Source organism: Brienomyrus brachyistius, chromosome 1, assembly GCF_023856365.1.
Source record: "Brienomyrus brachyistius isolate T26 chromosome 1, BBRACH_0.4, whole genome shotgun sequence".
NCBI lineage: Eukaryota > Metazoa > Chordata > Actinopteri > Osteoglossiformes > Mormyridae > Brienomyrus > Brienomyrus brachyistius.
Genome location: NC_064533.1, coordinates 48,825,398 through 48,836,822, shown reverse-complemented (window position 1 = coordinate 48,836,822; position 11,425 = coordinate 48,825,398).

The following is an 11,425-nucleotide window of genomic DNA, read 5'->3' as shown; positions in this document are numbered from 1 at the left end:
TCATTACGCAGCCCTCGACGTGCGAGACAAAGTGAAATCAGCGGGCTGAAGTCGGCGCCCGTCAGAAGGTGGCGCCCTAGAGGAGTGATTCTGCACTTGTGTCAGCTTGTGACACACTTGTGCGCCGCGCCATGGCGCCCTTTGAACGATGCCTCCCCAGCTTTGAATGAACCTTGTTATGTGTTATGTTTGCGTTTTATGCTATTCAGGGTTTGTTGGGAGTTCAGGAAGTTTTGGGAAAGAAGCCTTTGTCCAGGAGACAAAGAAAATGGAAATGTAATTTATTTGGCTTGATTTTAGACGTTACAGCATTTTTGTGTCTTTCTCACAGTCAGTTCCTTGATTTGTGGTCAAGAATTCACCATCATCTTTTCACATAGTAGACTGCATTTTATAGCTCACTATTCTGGTATAAGGCCTATATATTAAAACTACATATCCATCTGACTCATAGGTATTTTTTCGCTAAATTGACGTTATCTTGATTATATTTTGAAACATTGTATTTTCCTGAAGTGGTGTTGTCCATCCATTTACACAGGACACAGGGTAAACACTGCAAGTCATTAATTTCATCCAACCCTGAGAGGACACTTCAGATTCAAAATAGAGGGCCAGATACAAATGAATTAATCAAGGAGATGTAGGTGAAGGCGATCACACATGCACACACCCACACACACACACCCCCACACACACATACACAGGTTTGTAATTATATCTTTGTGGGGACTCAACATTCATTTCTATGGGGAAATCTCTAATCCCAACATGATGACCTTAACCCCTACCCAGCCCTAACCTTAACCATAAGTAACCAAACTAAATACAAGACTTTTTAGTTTTTTGATTGCTTTCACAGGTCTTTGTGGGGACCTGAACAATGGTCCCCATAATTACAAAATAAGAGGATTTTATCACAGTGGGGGACAAAGTAATATAAAGTAATATAAACCTAATCCACACCCACACACGCGCACACACACACACACACCAAACATATACACATGCAAGCACACCGCGGATAACGATGGTTCAGGAGTCCGCCGTCGGGAGACGGCATGCAGCAGCCCACACACCACATGTGCGTCCAATCAATTTACATTTCCATCGTCTTATTAAATTTACATCGTGTGCGAGTGACTCCGGTGCCGGACTCGGAAACCTCTCGGAAAGGGGCGGTAGATGGGCCGGTATCCATGTGCGGGATGGAGGGGGAGGCGAAGGCAGCATATGCTGGGATTTAAATAGCCAATCGATGAATAACCCAAAGCGCTGTTTTTCTGGACGGGCTAGCAGAACCGCGGCCAGGCATCCCCACTGCGAGAGGCAGTAGTCAAAAATATTTGCAATGCCAGGAGGTATTTTTTGAGAAATCGTCGGGAAAAAAAAAAATTCGATACGCAGCTGACCTTTTCGCTGGGCAAACGCTATACCTCCTGCTCCCTCTCTCTCCAGCTCCCAAAGCATGGGAAATCATGCCCCAGTATCAAACTCCAGAATAATCCCACTATATAGATGGATTCCACGTGATCATAACGTCCATCTTATATATACAATAAAGCTACTGAAATAGTTCATTCTTTTTTAAGCGTTCCATAAAAACACTGCTTCGGTGTCAGCATTAATAAATATGTGGTTAAGTTAACCAATAGGACATATATAAAATTTACGCATACACATGGATTGTAATCGACTCTAAGTGTTCCTGTAAAGTTTAGTTTTAATTATGTGTGAAGTAGTTTACAGAATGTGGTTATGTACTGGCTTTAAGTACCATTCCAAACAACAATATCCTTCAACAGTATTTAAGAAAAGTATACGTTTAACATCATAATTACAGTATACATAGTAAATATATTTCAGAATTTGCTGGGCATGCATGACATGGTTTACTGTCTGAAGTCTATGCCAAAATAACCATCGAATACCAGGATGTCCTTGATTTAACATAATGACTGTAATTATATTGTCGAATGTCACTTCCGAAAGTATTTCAGCCGTGTGTGTATGTGTGTGTCTGTCTGTGTGTGTGTCCATGTTTTTATTCGTCGGTGTGTGAAACCTCAGAGGTCTATACCTCGGAAATACGGAATTACGTCAGGAATATGACGGCTGACACGAGAAGAGGCAGATCAAATCAAATTCCTCATTCGAGGTTTATGGAGTACCTTGCAAACGGGAGCTGACAGTTAACACTATCACGGGAGATGCTATATATTTGGAGAGATGGTAATGTGTTTAGTGTCACAAATGATCTTGGAGAAATAAACATACATTTTGATTGGTAACCATGTCTTGTCTTAACAGTACAATGATTCAGGATAACCTGTTTCCCGGAATCATTTTTCATCATTTTCCCAGTCTCTGAGACTGCAAGTAGATATATAACATTCATCTGTTATGTACTTTCTGTTTTCTGCCTGTCACAGTGTTGTGCTTGAATGTTTCAGGATTATTTAATGCGTGCTTGCACTGACATATTTTCCCCGACAATATTAAGCTATATCAACTGCTGCTAGACTCTGTCCGTTGTAGTTTTACATATTTCCAGATTGGTATATGTTCACAACAGTCATCAAGTTTAAAGGGTGTTTTACATCTTTGTTGTAATCGTATGTCTGCCACTAGGGGGCAGAAGAACTATAATAAGGACATTGATTCGACAGAAACGAGCTCCTTTCCACTTTTTACATGTGACATATTTAATAACTAATCATATTTGTTACTGACAACATGTTTGTAAAATCCGCCATGCAATGAGTACAAAATTAGGTTAATTTCACTTCTGCATACAAGGTAATTTGCATAGTGTATGATGCAAGCACGTAATATAAAAAATGAAAAAAAAAACTATTTAAAAGGGTATTAAAGAGAATGCGTAATTACTAACTCGTGAACGTGTGCAACATTGTAGAGGCACTTTTAAGTTTCTTGACAGATGTGGTCCAAGTTCACAGTGAGTTATAAATAAAAATATATGCCACGGCATCAACTTAAAAAGCATTAGTTACTGATAACATCTGAAATTAGCAACAATCTTTAAAATCACATGGGATTTGTCACAGGAAATAGTGTCCCACCAGAAACTGCCTTACTTAAACGAGTTACCTGGGTGCAGTACTCGGTAACTTTGGCCTGCGTTCTTGCCGGATTGTAGCTCTGAAATCGAGTCCATCGCTCAGTAAGTAAACACCTTGTATGCAGATAATTTTATTGTTAGAATGACGCATTTTCATGTAGCGTGACCGGTCCCAGTTTAATCCTTGACACAGATTACGAGTTTGTCAAAAAGTGACTTTTACTGACCCTTTCAGTCCAATTTATTGGCTATTCTCAGAAGAGGTGTCTCCTACAGCAGGTCGGCAATGAGAAGCAGAGCAATTAGCGCAATGGTGCTGCGTTCATGCGCACATAATGCAGCCGTTTTAGAAGGGTATCTGTAAAAGTATGAAAATAAATGAAACTATGAAGCAGCCTGTTGCCTCAATAACGACGTGGTTATTATAGTCAATGGAGCGCAGAACATGAGAGGACACTATCTGTGCAACACTTGCAGATGGATAATGGATGTGTTTAAATGATCATTCTGAACAATATCATTTATAAATGCTGTTTGTTTTCAATTACTTTTCAGCCATGTACTACTAGATTTATATCCCTTAATAAGTTAGAAGAATCATTTATAAATGAAAAGTAATATATCTTTGTAGAGCATACAATGCTTCATTCCGGGGGTGTGGATATGGGCAGACAGGGGGTGGAGACCCTAAACAGATTGTCTGCCCGCCCAAGAGAGGCAGACCAAAAATGAACCAATCACTAGTGATTTTGTAGAATTGCTAAATTATTAAATAGCTTTCATCATTGCCACCCACTGCTTGACAGCCTTTACTGTTGGCAAAGTGTCTCCCCCACCCATCCACCCGAATGGAACACTGATGCCCATCCAAAATACCCAAAGGCCCACCCTGGCATTGCTCCTGGTAATGCCACTGACCATCCATCCATCCATCCATCCATCCATCCATCCTTCAGCTATTTATTCTGTAGAGGTTTGCAGTGAGCTTGGAGATTATCCAGGGTAGTAGAGAGCGGAAGGCATGGAAACACACTGTGCGGGTCGACTGCACGTACAAATACATGTATAGTCAGATATTGATTACGGTCGTCACATTGTATTATATGGCAAAATAGGCCAGTATAATCAAAGGACTTTCTAACTCTGACTTGCCTCACCTTGGTCCCTTCTGTTGGGGCTCTCCCCCCACTCTGTGTCTCCCCCCACTCTGTGCTGTGGGTCTGTCACATGAGAGGAGAGCCAGCACCCCCGCCACCGCTGACAGTACTCCGGCCCCTCTGACTGATCGCTCCCAATAGCAATCGATGGCTGGAACAGTGGATACAGGCCCCTAGGCGAGGCCAGAAAATGGAATGATGAAGGGCGACAAACTCATACATTACGCTTTCCCATTGATTAACTATTATTTTCCCTGATTGACGAAAACGCCCATTCAGGCTTGTTGGCTAAATGCAAAGTTCAGAGAGCAGTATTCATCAGTATCGCCCATCATTGACAGCAATTGCTGCTGCCACCATACTGATATTAAACGCGCGTGCAAAGCAGGGGGTGCCATAAAGGGAGGGGGCACTTAGGATGATTCTAAGGGCCCCGGTCCCTCAGGGGCCCTAAAATCTTAGAACATAATTACTTTGGTCTGGATTGGGGGCCCAATTTGATTTGCTTTCATGGGGCCCAGAATCACTAGCAGAACCCCTAATGCAAAGTATTAGAGTCAAAATGTTCCAGTCCTATTGTGGTATCTGTTCAAGATCGTTTGCTTTCACAACAAATAATATATGATCCATTCTGATACCTTGAGTGCTCTCATAAAGGCACGCAGGCTGGCAGCTGAATGAGGAATCACAGAACACTCAGGTCCTTTTGTCAGATGTGTATAGATGAGCTTCGAATGAATATTCAATACATTTTCCCACAGCCGCTTTCATAATATGGACACCAAGAAGCACCAAACACAAACAGAGGCAATACTCTATTTGATTATTATTATTTATTTTTTTAAAAATGTTAAATTACTTAAAATGTATGATAATAATTATTGCTAATATTATTTTTAGCATCTTGGATGCATTGTATATTTTCATTATTCTTCTTCTTCTTATTATTATTATAATTGTTGTTGTTTGTTTCGCACACAACTATAGCATAATTACTTGATGAAGAAGAGTAGCTGATGCATGTATGGAGAATTGGTGGCTCCATAGCACAGGGTGGCAGGTTTGAGGCATGGGGGGCTTCCAAAGTGGTTCTGACTTTTACCTTTTCCTTTGGTTCCAAAAACTCCATCCATCAAGGAAACTCTCCCCAAATGCACCCCCCCCCAGCCTAGTTAAATGGGGAGAATTCTGAGCGCCCAATGGCCAATCAGAGAGAACACAAAAAAAGTCAGCTGAAGCAGTAAGGCTCAGATAAACGGTGCGCTCTTGTGACTCAGAGGGAAGGAGAAGGGAGGCGAGGCTTCCAACGTATCTTCATAAGCAATCCCATTACGTCTCGCTGCTGCCTGTTGACACGACTCCTTTAGCGCTGCTACCCTCCATCTTTCAGAATTCCTCCCTTTAAGATCTCCCTTTTCATCGGACCCCGCGTTGGCGAGATTTAGCGCCGCGTTCGCGGGGACTTAATTACGTACGGGGCACAATGCGTGTCCATCTCTGACTGTGTGCCGCTCGCTGAAAGGCGCCATTAATCACATTTTGTTCTTGGGAGGGGGGGAAAGCGGACGGCACGTATTCCGATGTCATCGCTTCTGCTTTGGATTCTGGGGGAATCTCGGTTGGCACAATATCAGTAATTGGTTTCCTTAAAAAGAGAGAAAGGAAGGAGGGGGGAAGAACTTTGTTTACATGCCCCCGTTCAGTCTCTCTTTTTTCTTATCAAGGCTACATGTGACTGTACCTTTGGACTCTGTTGTGATTTAATCTTTTACAACAGAATCTCTTGCTCTGCCCCTTGTTACAAAATAAGTTAATTGCATCTGGGTCCAGTCCATCTTCCCAGATATTTCATAGGAAGAGGTATGGAGCAGGTGTAACGGTGTTATGGGGAAAATCGAACCCTCCACTTAGGCCCATTAAAGACTGGTTTGCTCTGGTCAGGAGGTTGGACTGTTGGCATATCCAATATACTTTTCATTTTATTTTTTTCTTAAACCATTGGATAATATTCCTATCGTCGTCCTTTTCAAAAGATTACACTCTGACCCGTGTGCATATCAATCTATTGATACATCTGAGGGATGCCTCGCCTGTATCTATTATCAGATGCTGACTGTGGCTAACACAACCTTTATAGAGTGTATGAACTGGAATGTTCCCTGCTCTCCGACAGGCTTCTTGGGCGAAATGCCCATGACCTCGGAGGAACGGCGTGTTTCCGTTTTTCCGCGCCCCGTATCAAACGCCTTTTTGAGGCGAATCACAATACCTTTCGCTTTCAAACTGGAAGTAATGCGATCGTTTGGCAGGGGCGCCCGGAATGTGACGAGTGCTCGTTTGGCCATCGACACATAATAGAAACACAATGAATGAGGCCTTAGCTCGGCTGAAATGTAGAATAGGTTTATAAAGGTAATATCTTAATCCAGATACGTGAAAGGTGTTTCATGCGCGTTAATGGGGCACTTAATGCTGTGCCTTTGTTACTGTTTGCTGTGAAGAGTAACATTTCAGTACAGCTCGTGAGTAGAGGACAGTGTTACATCATTAAATAAACACCCCTATTGGCTATACTGACAAAGGACAATTTGACTCATCAACTCTGATATTATAAATATTTATTTCATATACATTTAGTACATACATTTCTTTGAAATTAGATTTTTCAGAGACATAATAGACACGGCGAGAACACTAAAGTTATTTTTGGCTTTTCCATACGGCACGACTGCAAGATCAACAAGAGCAACAAATTTGCTCAATGACAATAGATGATCAATTAGGACAGGAACCGAGACACCGGCACCGAATTGAAATACGGAAGGTTCCCGGAGGCCAATGTTCCTTTAACTGTAGCTGATGCATAGTACAAGGTTACTATTTACGAGATGATGCAGGCAGTATATAGTATATATACTATATACTATGTAGTATATACTAGTATAATCAGTGCTCTTACTGATGGTTGAGTACTTGTGTATGTACTGTATTGAGAAACATAAGAAAGATGGATTTATGCAATAAAAAGGTGTGTGTCATGTACAGGATGCATATTTGGAGTGCTGGGTAAATGCTCAGTCTATCCTGTTTGGGTCATGCAAATGTTATGATCCCCCAGAACAAGCACACATTCGTCAGGTACTTGTGGCTGATGACCCTGCCCAGCCAATGGGAGACAGTGTGGTGTTGTTGCTGAGTCTGTCAGGCTGAGGAAGTTAAACTTAATTGCTGAAGCTATAGGGACTGCTTGGGAATTTCTTTGATGTTTTAAGCGCAGACTGCAAAAGAAAATAGAAACAGTGCAGGTTTGGAGCTGATATCTGTTTATTCTGATTGCTGTGCTTCAGTATTAAGCATGAAGCTCTTGCCTCACATTCATGCTAAATGAACAACATAATACAATTACGATTAAATGGAATGAGAAAGGCTGTAATGTGGATTAGTGGTGGGGATTTTCATTAACAGAACAGAGATCTGTCGCCACGCCGTGTGTCTTGTGCCATTAAGTCAAGGACATAACCTGATAAGTGCACTGCAGTACAACTAACCAGCAAACAGCCTGCTAGTGTTCCTTAGCAAACCATGTTCTGTAACATATTGTGGGACTGATTGTATTACAGGCCTGTCTCTGAGGGCGAGTTAGCTTAAGTTTAAGTTTTGTTAAAAGGTTTCACAATGGATCTGACAACATGAGGATTTGCCCTAATGAGCTCCTCCGTCTTCCATCGGCTGTTTACAGAGTCCCAGCCTTGGTAAGAATCACTGAAATGCTAACGTAGCCTGTTTGGCCAAACGTCTCGTGATGGGAATTCAGATATGCTTCATTTATTTCATGAGTGCTTATATTGACCAATAATTTTACATAAGCATATTTTTAGCAGTCGTTTCAAAATGATTACAAGGGATACCATTCTGACAGTTTGTGTCACTGTGATTCAAGTAGGTTTAGGATAAGTGTATTTAAACCATTTCATGGCATTTATCTTGGCAGTGGGTCTTTTAATAAAATCTGCCCTCTTTTTAAAAGGTAAGTAACCTGACTTATACAGTTTATAAATGCACATTTAAATATATCTGTGAAGCTCTTTCTGAATCGCCAAGAGCACATTCCCCTTTTGGTCTCCTGAACTCTCTGTCTCTAGTGAGATAGTCCAGAGGACATAACATCCGCGCTTTTGTTCCGACTTATGCCAGCTCTAATGCTGCCCAGCCCTCGCCTTGACTTCAATCCGAGAACCTCGTGGATCAGGGAAAACGGGAAGAGGGGAAAAAAAACTTTTTAATTAGCAGCTCCTTGTGACACGCAGACATGCCGTTTAAAAATCCCAGCAGGGGAAAAAAAAAAATTAATGTAAAGTAAATACTCATTATTTCCTGAATAAACATCTCAAGCCATTGTTGTAAACGCTTCTATCGGAATGCCGGGTTACATCCAAGAGGAAGGTTGATGAGGATTTGCATGCGTTCGCTCCGAGAAATTAATGCGTTGCCTCTTAATTAGCTACAAGCTGGTGGATGGTAAGATGATTTTATTGACCAATCTTTGATCTAGAAGATTAGAGAAAGTCTTGCGATGGCTGCTGAATGGGGACCACTGGGGTTAATGGGCTTTATGTGACTACAGTAAGAAAGAGGATGGATCCTCCAGGCCTTCTGTCAGGGATCCTCAACTCTATACATCCATTCTGCTTTGTTATCACCCTTTCATTGTTTACAAGCATCCTTTGTAGAAAGGTTGCTCCAAGGACAGTATTAATGGATTGGTTTTATCTATTTGAATTCCGCACTCTGATAAAATTGCTTAATTTGTAAAAAAAAAAAAACAAAAAGTCTTATTCAGCCTCATAAGAATGTGCCCTCCCCACCCAAAAGCTGGCTCACACCCCCCTGCAGAGGGGTGCGTTGCGCAGTCCAGTCCAAGGGCCTGCTCCTTGTCTGTCCGTCTATTGTACAAAACTTAACAACCACTGTTCTTTTTTACTCTTTTTTTTTTTTTTTTTTTTTTTTGCGGATCCAACATTCTCGCACTAAGAAACCAGTTATTCCTTCTGTTTTTTCATTCTCCGAGCTGCTGAAGGGCCTTGTTATTGGGATCAAAAATTGCCAAACATGAGTATTATCTGAGCAGAGCCAGTGACTCCTACGAGGCGTAACGAGGTGTAAAGCGCTACTCTACACAAGGATGGCGTTGCAACTCTGTCGGCAGACGGCCATTAACTGCCGGAGTATGCGCACATTTCATCCGTCAACGACATTCTGTGCATAAGGGCCGCATTGATTCGCGGCGTCTTCAGATGCCGTTTGCGCCGCTGATTCGCTCGGAAATTTCCTTCTCGGTTTGTTCTCTGTGATGCCTAATGAAGGAGGGGGCGTCTCTCCCTATGAAACAGGGTGTAGAGGAACGGCGAACAAGGCCGAGAGCCTCAGAAAGAGGCCCGAGTGCCAGTCGGAGGCCTCCCAGACACTCTCTGTTTGGTAGGTTTCTGATGCAGCAACAGATTATCAGTCGGAGGAAAGCGGGAGAGAGGACTGTAGTGGGTAAACACGGATGTAGGGAAAGGCCTCAGCTGTGCCCGCCTGCCTCGCGACCTGTTTCCGCACAGATTCAATTCCATTTCAGAATTAACTGGTCAGAGGGTCCGTGGGCAGGAGCATATAAAAGGATAATGTAGAGTAATCCGGGATATCTATACAAACACAGAAATTCTGCAAGGGCTGGGCTGGGCTGCTGAATTATTTGCCATAACCACCCTGGGCCTGTTTTCCTCTCTCCTCCCTAATGGCGTTCTGGATCCACCTCGGCAAACCTGCACTTTCGGGGCTTTATAAAAACCCGGCGGACAACACACATCGTCGCTGCAAATACTAAAAGACAAATTGGTTCAATTTCCCTCTTTTGGCTTCTCTGCAAACCCCCCGTTTCTCCCGCCGCCCGATTGAACATCCTCCTCTCGCGGCATACCCTTGACTCCTCGAGAATTGAATTATGAGAGATACAAAATCAAAAGTACGAGTCTCTAGTTATAATTCAACACTGCACTGCTACTGAGTAATAACATTAGCAGAAGTTTTACAGAATCCACTTCACATCGCGCACAGAGAACCGGAGTACAAGCAAGAGAAATTGAAAAGTGAATTATTATACTTCAATGCCACTGAATACATCATATAATTACTTTTCTTCACATTGGCTGACTATTCAGCCTATAGGGAAGTAGATAAATATGCACAGATGAGCTCAGGTTGCTATTGACAAAATGTATTTTCCAAACTATCTCCTTTTGGGGGCTTGTTTACTGTTCAACATCATATCGCTGGAAGATAGTCTTTAAAGTTTTCTGTTTGTTTGTTTGTTTGCGTACAGACATCTTTGTCATGTAATCAAAAGTTAATTGCAGTTTGAAAAAGGACTTTGTTTTGTTGAATGCAGCATAGAATAACTCTTCATATGTACAATTGTGGTAACAGGTGAACAGCCCTTTCTTGTTTCCATACAGACTGCCATAGGGCAGCAGGTAGGTTACCTCAAGTGCGTTAATTAACTTTGAGCTGTTTACGAGTTACATTACATTGAATATCCTAAGCATACTCAGGGTGAGATTATTCAAAAATAGGATGCAATGCACCAGAATATGATGTGCAGTTGCTGTGTCATGCTATATATGCACCAATAAGCCATAACATTAAAACCACTGACAGATGAAGTGAATAATATTGATTACCTCATTACAATGGCAACTGTCAAGGGTGCCGTTATATATTAGGCAAGTGCACAGGCAGTTCTTGAAGTTGATGTCCTGGAAGCAGGAAAAATGAGCAAGCGTAAGGATCTGAGCAACCCTGGTAATGGCTTGATGACTCGGTCAGAGCATCTCCAAAATGGTAGGTCCTGTGGGGTGTTCCTGGTTTACAGTGGTCAGCACCTACCAAAAGTGGTCCAAGGAAGGTCAACCGGTGAACTGGCGACGGGGTCATGTTCAAGGCTCATTGGTGGTGTGTGTCTGATCCCACAGGAGAGGCTACTGTAGCACTAGTTACTGAAAAAGTTAATGCCGGCTATGATAGAAAGGTCTCATAAGACATGGTCCATCACAGCTTGCTGTGTATAAGTCTGCATAGCAGCAGAACGGTCAGAGTTTCCATGCTGACCCCTGTCCTCCACCACAAGTTCCTACAATAGGCACAT